The following is a 10,167-nucleotide window of genomic DNA, read 5'->3' on the forward strand; positions in this document are numbered from 1 at the left end:
TGGAAGGACAATTCCACCAATTATACACACTTCTGAATAATTTAATCCTTGAGATAAAGAGCCATTCAGAGTGGTTTGATGTGCAATTGTTTATTACACAAACTTACATTTCTTTACAACAGTCATAATTTGACACAAGTAGCCATATTTGCTATCAAAAACCAGGGAACCTACACATCTTCAGAGTTTTATATGGAATATTGAAGTTAAAATAGTCAAAACTGTAAAAAAAACATCTCTTTGAGGACCATTTTGCCTCAACATTGGGTCATGTAAAACAATATACATTTCAGACAGCAGGCAGCACATATTTAACAATTTCATGCAAGGAGTTTTCAGAATGATTCAATTGTAATCACCTCTCTATCACCTCTCTCTGTAATTGGGTCCTGGACTTTGTGATTAACAGGCAGCAGTCTGTGAGGATCCACATCGCCTCTCCACCATCATCCTCGGCACCAGCTCCCCTCAGGGCTGTGTGCCGAGTCCCCTCCTGTTTACACTGCTCACATATGACTGCTCAGCCATCCATCCAGGCTGTCATATTGTAAAGTTTGCGGACGACACGGCAGTGGTTGGATGCATCACAAATAGTGATGAGTGATGAGTCTCTGGTGCTGCTCCCTCTCTCTGGTGCTGCTCTCTGCTACTCTGGTCTGCTCTCTGCTACTGTCTTGCTGCTGTTGCTGGTGGTGTGCTGATTGCTAGCTCTCTTTAATTTACTTCAATTTCTACATTTACCCCTGTTTTCTTCCTCTTTCACCCTTCATACTTACTAATCCACCTTTAGCCTGCCTCCACTTTGCTCTACCCACCTATTAATCCACTCTTAGCTCACTTTTACAGACTTCTTCCACAGGTTTGCTGGATTAGCTGTTTGCTGCTGCTGTTTGGTTTGTGTTAGTTTCTAATTTCAACTGAAACAAGGTGAGTGCTTTTTTGTCATGGCTACTGCTGGGTTTTTCTCTTGTTCAGAGTGTGGCATGTTTAGTTTAGACCCCTTCTCCACCGATAGTCATAATGATAGTGGTGTTTGTTCAAAGTGCAAGCTAGTTAACTGCCTGGTAGAGAAGGTGGACAAGTTAGAGCTGCGTATCCGGGGTTTAATAAGGGATAGACAGCAAGGGTCACTGTTAGCAGCCCCGGGTACACCAGGGAGAGCTAGTACCCCCTCGACTCCGGCCTTAGAGCCCCCACAGCAGGGCGAATGGGTAACGTCTCGGCGGCATAGTCGAAAGGCTAAGGCTAATGCTACTGCAAAGGCCACAGCCAGCCCACCTGTACACCATGCTCCCCCAGTTCACGTGTCAAACAGGTTTGCCCCGCTCAGTGAAGCACCCGCTGAGGAGCCTGTTAAAGGTACTCTGGTGATAGGAGATTCTATCGTCCGGCACGTGAAATTAGCTACTCCTTTAGGGGCACCAGCGGCTAGAGTTATCTGCTTACCGGGAGCCAGAGCACCGGACATTAGTGGCAACCTTAGGCTGTTAGCAAATAGGAGATATTCGAGGGTAGTTATTCATGTAGGGGCCAATGATATTCGTCTGCGGCAGTCTGAAGTAACTAAGGCTAATATTAAAGAGGTGGTTAAACAGGCCCAGACGCTGTCCGAAGAGGTAATCTGTTCTGGCCCCATCCCAATGAGGCGTGGCGATGAAGCTTACAGCAGGCTTTCTTCGCTGAACCGCTGGATGTCCAAGTGGTGTACGGACAATCATGTGGGCTTTATAGACAACTGGCTAATGTTTGAGGGCAAGCCTGGTCTTTTAGGTAGGGATGGTGTCCACCCCACGCGGGATGGTGCTGCCTTACTTTCGTGCAGCATAGCACATAGTCTCTTAGTTAGTCGGCAGAGTAGCAGTAGCCTTAGAAGCTGCTGACAAACCGGAGCCGGGACCAGGCCGCAGACAGAGAGGCTTAACCGACCGTCTGTGAGCTGCAAAGAGACGTTACCTAGATACCAATGTATTCAGACTGTGTCTGTCCCCCGAGTCAAACATAAATGTCAAAAAACTCAAACAGTAAATCTAAATAACCTAACGTATATTAAACAATCATATCCAGACTGTAGCACTAGCACTTCAAAACTAAAGATTGGTTTACTTAACATAAGATCTCTAAATTCAAAAGCAGTAATAGTGAATGAAATCATAACTGATCAGAAATTTGATGTGTTGTGCCTCACTGAAACCTGGATTAGACCCGATGAATATTTAGCATTAAACGAAGCCACCCCTGCAGGCTATAATTATATACACAACCCCAGATCGTCCGGTAGAGGAGGCGGGGTCTGCATAATTTTTAGAAATTCCCTAGCTGTCAATCAGAAACACTATGATAATTTCACTTCTTTTGAGCTTCTTTACATCAATATAATTAATCCAATTACAAAACAGAATGCATTTTCTTTAATTAATATTTACAGACCACCAGGACCCTATGTAGAATTTTTAAAAGAATTTAGTGATTTCGCTGCAGATTTAGCAGTTTGTAGTGATAAAGTAATTATAGTAGGAGACTTCAACATTCATTTTGAAAAAGTTGATGACTCATTAAAAAAGGCTTTTGCATCAATTCTAGACTCAGTTGGTATTGCTCAAAATGTAACAGGACCTACGCATTACTGTAATCATACTCTGGATCTGGTTTTGACCCTGGGTGTTAGCATAGATAACCTAGATATTCTTTCTCAAACCTCAGTAATCTCAGATCATTATCTTATTTCTTTTAAACTTCATCTTAGTCATAATATACGTACATCCCCCAGCTACTCTATGAAACGTTCAATAACGCCCTTTACCGCTCAACAATTTACTGATAACCATCCTGATTTATCAACCATAGTGTACTCTCCAGGTAACCCAGCAGAACTAGACAAACTAACTGATTGTTTAGAAAATACCTTCCGGTCTACTTTAGATGGTGTAGCACCACTTAAATACAAAAAAGAGAGACAGAAAAAACTTGTGCCGTGGTATAACGACCAAACTCGTACTTTAAAGCAATTAGTACGAAATTTTGAGCGAAAATGGCGATCAACCAAACTGGAAGTATTCCACTCTGCTTGGAAAGACAGTATTGTTGAATATAGAAGAGAAATTAATAAAGCCCGCTCAGAGTATCTGGCCTCTCAGATCGAGATTAATAAAAACAACCCTAGAGTTCTCTTTAGTGTTATTTCTAAACTGACTAAAAATCAGGCAGGTACTGATCCTCAGATTCCAGCAATCCACACTAGCAATGCTTTTATGGACTATTTTGATAATAAAATCGAAAATATTCGGGACAAAATTCAACAGATAAATAGCACATCTTGTCTGTCATCTGGTGTGGCTGATATAGAACAAAATCCAGCTACCGAAGTCAGGTTGGAAGTTTTTAACCCACTACATCATTTAGAACTGGAGAAAGTTATCTCCTCATCAAACTGCACAACCTGTACACTTGATGCAGTTCCCACAAAACTATTAAAACAGGTATTACCAGACATAATTAAACCACTATTAACAATAGTAAACTCATCATTAAACCTGGGGTATGTTCCCAAAGCCTTTAAACTAGCAGTAATTAAACCTTTGATCAAGAAACCAAATCTTGATCCTAGTGTACTATCTAACTATAGACCTATTTCAAATTTACCATTTATTTCTAAGATTTTAGAAAAGGCCGTGGCCCAACAACTTGGCTCTTATCTGCAAAGAAACCAGATCTATGAAAAATTCCAATCTGGATTTAGGCCTCATCATAGCACTGAGACAGCTCTAGTTAAGATAACAAATGATCTGCTTCTTGCCGCTGACCAAGGCTGCGTTTCTTTACTGGTACTTCTTGATCTGAGCGCAGCTTTTGATACAATAGATCATAATATCCTCCTAGAAAGATTAGAGAAAATGGTCGGTATAACTGGAACTGCCTTATCATGGTTCAAATCATACTTGACCGATCGTTTTCAGTTTGTGAGGGTAAATAATATACCCTCCAATTATACAAAGGTTAGATATGGAGTTCCACAAGGCTCTATCTTAGGACCGTTATTATTTACGTTATACATGCTCCCCCTGGGCAAAGTTATTAGAAAACATAATGTTAATTTTCATTGTTATGCAGACGACACGCAGCTCTTCATATCAGCCAAACCTGATGACAAACAGAGAATAAAGAAAATGGAGGATTGCGTAAAAGATGTGAAATCATGGATGTCACACAACTTTCTTCTATTAAATAGTGATAAAACAGAAGTTCTTCTATTAGGCCCTAAAGCTGCTAGAAATAAATTATCACACCTAATGTTGAATCTGGCCGACTTCTCAGTCACACCTGGTTCAACAGCTAAAAACCTTGGCGTTATCATAGATTCAGATCTAGCATTTGATAAACACATATCTAATGTTACTAAAACAGCTTTTCTACATCTCCGTAACATCGCCAAGCTAAGAAATGCTTTATCCTTACATGACGCAGAAAAATTAGTACATGCCTTCATTACGTCAAGGCTAGACTACTGTAATGCGCTACTGTCAGGATGTTCTAGCAGTAACTTAAATAAACTTCAGCTAGTTCAAAATGCTGCAGCCAGGGTCCTTACTAAAACTAGAAAATTTGACCATATTAGTCCAGTCCTATCAGCTCTTCACTGGCTTCCAGTCAAATTCCGCATAGACTATAAAATTCTCCTGTTAACGTATAAAGCCCTACATGGGCTCGCTCCTGAGTATCTGAGAGACCTTATCTCCTATTATGAACCACCACGATTACTTAGATCACAGGGTGCTGGCTTCCTAGTAGTTCCCAAAATTCAGAGAAGCTCTGCAGGAGGAAGAGCTTTCTCTTATAAAGCGCCCCAACTCTGGAATAATCTCCCCGATAATGTTCGGGACTCAGACACAGTCTCAATCTTTAAGTCTAGACTAAAAACTTACTTGTTTAGTTTAGCTTTTGGTAGTTAATGTTAATTCCCTTTAGATAAGGCTGCAGATCCAGGGGTTCATGGACATAGTGAATTGTGGGTAAACTGAGATGCTGGTGCTGCTGTCACTCACTACATGCAGTCACTCAGGTTTGTGGACGGTGGAGTGGGTGAATGCCAGTGTCTCAGGGAGCCTCCGTGTCTATGTTACCTTCTGGCTCTCTCCCTTTAGTTAGGCTGTCATATTCAGACCTGCCGGAGTCATTAGTAACACTCTGATAATTTTTTACATTTTCTGTTCTTCATAAATCCAGTCTAAACTAATTCCTAAATCTTTCCTTCCTCCGAGTTACTGACTGTCCACCGGTCCGGCCCAATACTGATGGATGTCCCACCCTCAAGTCCCCCTGTCCCCCTGATTGACCAGACTGATGGAAGTTTCTGGAACGCAGCTTCTCCACTACAGATCACATCCAAATCTATATGAACTCTAATTGTTTCCACTGTTGATTATACACACCTGAATATATTAGAACTGCGTGGATGTAAAATTGACTTTTCAATGTTTAACTTATAAGTTGTCTGACCAGTGGTAGGATGGTCCCCCCTTTAGATGTGAGTCTTGGTCCTCCCGAGGTTTCTTCCTCCTCCAGCTCTGAGGGAGTTTTTCCTTGCCTCAGCGCTCACGGGGGTTCTGTATATTCTGTATATTATGTTCAGTGTTTTGTCTGATTCTCTGTGCTGTGATTCCCATTTTTGTAAAGCTGCTTTGTGACAACATCAGTTGTAAAAAGCGCTATATAAATAAATTTGATTTGATTTGATTTGATGAGTCTGGCTATAGGCAGGAGGTGGAACATCTGGAGAGTTGGTGCAGTGAGAACAATCATTGCATCAATGTGAAAAAAACAAAGGAGATGATTGTGGATTTCAGAAGAGACAACACCATCCCCCCCCAACCCCCCCTACACATCGCAGGATCTGCAGTGGAAGTGGTCTCCAGTTTTGGTACTTGCCGTACACCTTACCTGGAGTAATAACACTTCCAGCCTGATCAGGAAGGCACATCAGAGCCTTTACTTCCTCAGATGGTTGAGGCATGCTGGTCTTGGGAGCTCAGTCCTCATCTTATTTTACAGATGTGTGGTGGAGAGCATTCTGTGCTCCAGCATCACCGTGTGGCACGGAACCTGCTCTGCAGCAGAAAGGAAAGCTCTGCAGAGGGTGGTGAAGGCTGCACAGAGTACTGCTGGAGTCAGCCTTCCCACCACCATGAACATTTACACCTCCAGATGCAGAAAAAGGGCCACTGGCATCATGAAGGACCCCACTCATCCAGCACACACACTTTTTGTCCCGCTGCCCTCAGGTAGGAGGTTGCAGAGCACTAAGATTAAAACAACCAGACTGAGAAACAGCTTCTTCCCTGAGGCAGTAAGACTCTTAAATTCCAATTAGACAAATCACTGCAATGGCACTTCATGTCCACTTATTTATCTCTGCTGCTGTACTGAATCAGTGCCTCTACACGTCACTTTATACATGTCATTTTATACATTACCAGTATTAAGATGTACACCTTCTACCTCATACTCATGCTGCTGTGTTTCATGCTGCTTTTATTTGCACCTTACTATTTGTTACTTTTGTTCTTGAGAGTTAACTGGGACCTTGAGTACATTATTTTGTTCCACCTCATGTACCACGTGTGATGCAAATGACAAAGCCTTATCTTATCGTGAACAGCTCATGTGCCAACTTTCTCTAGTACAGAGCATTTCAGATCAGTGTACATGACCTGCTACTGAACCCACTCAGTTATGTACAATTTTTTGAAAGACCAGCAAAGTCTTCCTTTAACTCCCTTTAAATCTTCTCTTTAATGAAGTTAACTTCAATTAGGTACAGCGCAGTTAGCGCATAATCTTGTCCCATGTGCAGATTATAATTAATTAACAAATACATACACAACCATCCTAACTTCTCAAAATATCTAATACTCTAACTTCAGGACAAACACTGTTCCAACCACCATTTTAACTCAGTTTCTACTGTTAAACTTATGAAAATATTTTTATCCACTGTAACAAGTATGCCAATACATTAGCATTAAAATAAGTTTATGATGTTATTCAAATGTATATATTTATTTTGTCAAGGACAGAAAATCTCTGTACCAATTCCCATAGCCTAGCCATGTTCATTTAGATTAACATCTGCCAAATAACAGACTGCAGTGATGGAAGCGATTACTGTGGACATCCAGATAAACATGGGGTGGTTTATATAAATCACGTAGGACACAGGGCGAACACGCCTCTGACCAGCCATCTCCAAAGCCTTATGCTTTATAGGACGACGCTACTAAACTGTACAGGTCGCCGTCGCTGTGAGTTCGGGACATCAGGAGAAGCCGAGATAAGTGGATAAAACACCGCTCTTCATGCACGCACCCGCTCTATAACTCAAGCATTAGCTCAGAAAAACATCCTGAGAACTACACCTACTAACACAGCCCCCTAAACCACCATCATCCTACAGTCGACCCCCTCAGATGCCTTTAAACTCAAAAGGGCTTCCTCGTGCTCCAAATGCTAGCTATGCTAATAAACTAGCCACAGCAGTCTCACCGATTTTACTATGGGAATCAAGTAAAAACTGCAGTCCTACCAAGAAAATAAGCAACTGGATTTTAAAGACGGAGAAACATCACAGAAACCGAGACTCGCAGCGCAGCAATTATTGATTCAGTAATTACTGAACACAAGGAGAAGGAGCTCCTAACTCAACGCAGGATCGCAATAAAAGCGTGAATTTCCACTCTCACTGCTCTTCGGGCCAATTCCACAGGACACACCTTACCGCGGCTGCACTCATTCAAATAAAAGCCCTTTTTAAATACATCACTTTAGCTACATTAAGGGGTTTTAATCAATAAAACACTTGTAAATTACAGTAAAGCCAAATTTGACTTTAACACTTCTCGAACCTTCTATATTTAAAATGTATACTGCTGAATCACTATTCATTAAAATAAGTCCTTTTTAAATACATCACATACATCACTTTACATTAATGAGTTTTAATCAATAAAAAATACTTGTAAATTATCCTAAAGCAAAACTTGATTTTATTTAACAGTTCTCAAGTCAATTTTACGACAGCAAATATCTGGCCAACACATTTAAATATTTATTGCCTATGACACATTTTAGACCTTCAGATGTTATGTCCACCTACTCAGTGTAACATCAATGTTAAAATGTTGTAACAGACACAACACATGGCCTACATGATGGCCAGCATGATGGTCAGCAAGATATATATATATATATATATATATATATATATATATATATATATATATATATATATATATATATATATATATATAGCAATTTTATTTGTTTATCATTTTCAAATGCAATTGCAAACAATTTAAGCCAGGAGAAGTGTCAACATTTTTTTGATGATGCCGATCATTCTGTGGTTAGCAACTTTTCTTAACACTAAAAATAATAATAAAATAATAAATAATAAATGTAATGGCTGCCTTTTTAATTGGTCTATTGACAAATTATAATTAGCATTGTGCCCCACAATTTCAAAATACTATCATAAAATAAACTGCGGAAACAGTTGAAGAGTTTCATTCCAAAATGCTGTTTCCATTACTAAAAAATGTTGATAGAATTTTTTTAAAAATAGCAGATGTATAATGGGCAACCTTTTTATTTTTCTAAAGGTGGTATTTTTCATAATGAGGGTGGTATGTATTCATATTCCGTTTTAATAATTAAATAAACTCAATAAAATCAACAGTTTACATTCATGTTGTAACAGTATGACACAGGTAATCATAAACTGCATGAAACTGACAGAGCTTCTAGCACAATCTTCCCGTTCCACCTTAAATGGTGCAACAGTCACTTTGTGGTGCCTGAAGCTGTACCATTTAAGGTGGAACGGGAAAATTCTAAGAAGTTGTGAAGAAGCTCAGGTTTGTGTAAGAAGGTGCCAAGATGAACCTATTATGAGTATCTAGAAGGAATAATGAACGTTATAACCTGCCTAGATACAAAGCTTTAACCATCATTAAAAATAAATAACCACTTCATCAAGACGTCCTGAATAGACTATTACATGAAATCAGCTTAAATTAAAACAAGAGGGAAAACAATCACATCAACAGGTTCTCTGTGTGTCTTTAACCATACGGCCTCATGAACTTCACACAAACCTGAGCGTGGATCACTGAACCCCTACGTTATATAATCCTATCCCCCTTTCTGAGAGCAATATTCCTGAACTAATCTGACTTTGGACAGCGTCTTTCTTAAACTGCCGCTCTGTAATGGTACTGATTGCAGTCCAGCAGCGATGCTGACCGCACCGAAGCGGTTGTGCTGCTGATGTGCTTGGCTGGACCCAACGCCGCATCTGGGTCTGAATCTCTATGGTTGAAACGTCGGGCTGTGCAGCGTCGGCTCCAGCTGATTACGTCAAACGCCCATGCCACGCCTTTCTCCTCTTCCCACGCCCCCCAAATCAAAGAGGTCAAAAGCGATGCGCAAACAAAAAAAGAGTAACGCAAAAGCGGAAAGTACCGCAGAAACAAACAGGACACAGAGAAAACGCAGAGAAAAAAAGATTTATCTTTAAAAAGTGTTGAAAGAGAAAAAAGGTGGCTCCGTTTGTTTTATTGCGATATCTAATTATTTCTGCAGCTCACTGAGACATTTTTGTGATAGTTTTATTTTCTCGTCATTATTAAAAGACCCCAATTTCACTCCATAAGCCTGTGTCAGCGGTCGCCAGCAGGGGCCTGGGGCAGTGCAGTGGAAGAACTGGTGGAGCTGGGTGAAAGAACTCCCAAGTCCCAGAATCCCCAGCGCTAATCAGCACTGACCAGGCACAGCTGCTGGGCTCAGCTTAAAAGCCCACACCAGCGACAGTTCACTGTCGCACCTTTGTAGAGGGGCGAACGGTACGTTAGACACAGATTTGTGTTTAAAGAAACGCAAATTGAAAAGGAAAACTGTTCAGGACAAAGAAAAGAGAAATCCGCTGGAAACAGCAGAGACTTCAAAAAGAAAAGAAAGCTGAGCTGAACGGACAGGAGCTCAGCTCTGATCTGTAGTTAAATCATAGCGCTCTGTTCTTACAAGCAGGAAAAGAGTTTCCCTTCATGAATGTGGGTAGATTGTATTTGCTGTTTTTTTAAAATATATATACACTTCTCAAACACAAATGAAAAAGTG

The sequence above is a fragment of the Pygocentrus nattereri genome, chromosome 16 (genome assembly GCF_015220715.1).
Source record: "Pygocentrus nattereri isolate fPygNat1 chromosome 16, fPygNat1.pri, whole genome shotgun sequence".
NCBI classification, from domain to species: Eukaryota; Metazoa; Chordata; class Actinopteri; order Characiformes; family Serrasalmidae; genus Pygocentrus; species Pygocentrus nattereri.